Here is a 3,737-nt window from a genome sequence, read left to right on the forward strand (position 1 = left end):
GGTGTATCCGAAACCAGATGCCCCGCTGTGTTTACTCGTCGATGCATCCGATTCCGGAATAGGAAGCGTCCTACAGCAGCTTGTTGATGGCATATGGCAACCGTTGTCTTTCTTTTCTAAGCGGTTAAAACCCGCCGAAACGAAATACAGTACCTTCAGTCGGGAATTATTGGCGGCATACCTGGCCGTTAAGCATTTCCGACACATGCTAGAGGGTACCAATTTTGCCATATACACCGATCACAAACCACTGGTGTACGCATTTAACACCAAGCCTGATCGCCATTCGCCGAGAGAAATCCGCCACCTCGACTTCATATCACAATATACGACGGATATTCGCCACATCGAAGGGACGACTAACTTAGCAGCCGATGCACTGTCTCGAACGCAGATCAATGCCATCCACACCACGTCTACAATTGATCTGGCTAGTATAGCAGCTGAACAGGAGAATGACGAAGAACTTCTAAAGCTCCGGAATTCGCCATCTCTCAAATTTCAACATGTTCCGCTACCATCGTCCTCGGCCCATATTTGGTGTGATATCTCCACCGGTCACCAACGCCCTTATGCACCGCAAAAATATCGTCGTGAAGTTTTTTCTGCTCTGCATTCTCTGTCACATCCTGGTATTCGCTCCACTCAAAAGCTGATATCGACCCGTTTTGTGTAGACCAATATCAACAAGGACATCAGAGAATGGACCAAGTGTTGTGTCGCGTACCAAAAAGCAAAAATCTGCCGGCACATAAAATCACCAATCGGTTCATTTTCGCAACCCGACGTACGATTTCAGCACGTTCACATTGATATTGTAGGACCTCTGCCACCTTCGCAGAATTATACTCATCTGCTCACCTGCGTGGACCGTTTTTCGCGATGGCCCGAAGTTTGGCCCTTATCCGATACATCGGCAGAAACGGTCGCCAAAACGCTGATATCACAATGGGTTTCGCGTTTTGGCACACCCGCAACAATCACCACAGACAGAGGACGTCAGTTCGATTCCCACCTTTTCGCCGAACTGATTCGTCTACTCGGGTGCAAACACACCCGCACTACTGCTTACCACCCTGCAGCAAATGGCATGGTTGAACGCTTCCACCGCCAACTCAAAGCAGCTATTAAAGCATCTGCAGACTCTTCCAACTGGCTGGAACATCTCCCCCTCATCCTCCTTGGTATTCGATCCACGGTTAAGGAGGAAGTTGGACACACTCCGGCAGAACTAGTCTACAGCACAACACTCACCTTACCTGGGCAGATGATCGAACCTGTTGCATCACAACACCTTCCTGGCCCAGCACAATATGTGCACCGATTGGGGACATCCATGTTGCATTTGTCACCTGCAGGCCCCAGACAACAGAACGTCGTTTCATATGTTCCAAAGGACATCAACACCTGGACTCATGTTTTCGTGAGGAATGATGGAAGACCATCTCAATTCCGGGCCGTACAAAGTCATCAAAAGAGAACCCAAGTATTTCGTCCTCGATATCGGAGGTAAACGAAATACCGTATCGATTGATCGTTTGAAAAAAGCCTTCATCGAGGACGACTTACACTCAGTTCCCTCTGTTCCTCGAACGGACTCACCAACCCCAGCAAACACTACTTGCTTCATATTTTTTATATCCCATATTTTTGACATTCATTTGTTTGTTGCACCTTGTAAAATTTTTTCTGCATACACAAAAAGATAACAGTTCCAATATCGTTCGATCTCTGTGGTTTTCTCACTAGAAGGGGGAGTAGTGTAAAAATTTACACTTCCTTCTCCAAGCCTAGATTCGAAACCGAATCTAAGAATTCTCGGTTCCAAACCACCACGATCAACAGGCGCGAAAAACAGGTTTTCTTTGTCCTATCAAAAAGTGATTAATGATCTCCCTTTAACCTTCGACCTTATAATGTCAGGCGAAGTTCAACTGGACAGCAACTGACCTATTTAGGTACAAACTCTGTTGCAGTATGTATGTCCTTCTAGCTGCCACGATTCTTATAAATAGAGTGGTCAACAACAGACAAAAACAGACGGACGGAGACTGTGATGCGCGCGACTGAACCAGTGTACTGCTACTATGAGACAGATTTTTCGCCGGCCAAGGAAGATGAGAGAACGAACACACACACACACACACACACACACACGAACATATCTAGTCTTAGGGTACATCAACTCCAGACGTATCCTGGTTCCATAATTTTTCTAGCAACTCGAAGCAAGTTGTCAATATTGAATGTAGTGGCAAATATTATTTATTAACACCAGCAAATAAAAATGTTATAATTGAACCAGTTATCACTTTGTCATTTCTCAAGCAAACACATGCCTATCGAACCGACACTACACAAAAACATAACACATTTTGGTGACTACACTACAACTCCATAGCCCAAAGAATTACATTCATATATGTATGTATATACATATATAAGTAGATTTTACTAATACTCCTTGGCGAGAGAACTGTATCAGTTCTTATTCCATATCTCTCCTCTTATTAATTAGCTATCCTAATTATGTTTTTCATTTCACAGTCACAAACTTGGGTAAGATATATATAAACTTATATATGTTTATATATCATCATCATCGTCATCATCATCGTTTAACGTCCGTTTTCCATGCTGGCATGGGTTGGACGGTTTGACCGAGGACTGGTGATCCAGAGGCTGCACCAGGCTCAATCTGATCTGGTAAAGTTTCTACAGCTGGATGCCCTTCCTCACACCAACCACTCCAAAAGTGTAGTGGGTGCTTTTACGTGCCACCGGCACGAAGGCCAGTCAGACGGTACTGGCAACGGCCACGCTCAAATGGTGTTTTTTACGTTCCACCTGCACAGGAGCCAGTCCGGCGGCACTAGCAACGACATTGCTCGAATGTTGTTTTTTACATGCCACCAACACAAGTGCCAGTGAGGCGATGCTGGTAACAATCATGCTCGAGTGGTGCTTTTTACATGCCACCAGCACGGGAGCCAGTCAGTGGCCCTGGCAACAATCATGTTTGGATGGTGCTCTTAAAGTTTCACTAGCCCGGATGCCAGTCATACGGTGCTGTTATCAGCCACGTCAGCGAATTTGATTTCGATTTCACTTGCCACAATAGGTCTTCGCAGGCAGAGTTTAGTGTACAATGAAAGAAAGGTACACATAAGTGGGCTGGCATAGGCCACGGGTTATGGTCTCACTTGTCTTGCCGGGTCTTCTCAAGCACAGCATATTTCCAAAAGTCTCTAGTCATTGCCTCAGTGAGACCCAATGTTTGAAGGTCGTGCTTCACCACCTCGTCCCATGTCTTCCTGGGTCTACCTCTTCGACGGGTTCCCTCAACCGCTAGGGTGTGGCACTTTTTCACACAGTTATCCTCATCCATTCTCACCACATGACCATACCAGTGCAGTCGTCTCTCTTGCACATCACATCTGATGCTTCTTAGGTCCAGCTTTTCTCTCAAGGCATTTATACTCTGTCGAGTATGCACACTGACATTACGCATCCAGCGGAGCATACTGGCTTCATTCCTTGTGAGCCTACGCATGTCCTCAGCAATCACAGCCCATGTTTCACTGCCATGTATCATGGCTGTTCGTATACATGCGTCATACAGTCTACCTTTTACTCTGAGCGAGAGGCCCTTTGTCACCAGCAGAGGTAGGAGCTCTCTGAACTTTGCCCAGGCTATTCTTATATATATAGTCAATCCAAACAAAAACAAGCAAGAA

This window comes from Octopus bimaculoides, chromosome Z (genome assembly GCF_046866305.1).
Source record: "Octopus bimaculoides isolate indiv1 chromosome Z, ASM4686630v1, whole genome shotgun sequence".
NCBI classification, from domain to species: Eukaryota; Metazoa; Mollusca; class Cephalopoda; order Octopoda; family Octopodidae; genus Octopus; species Octopus bimaculoides.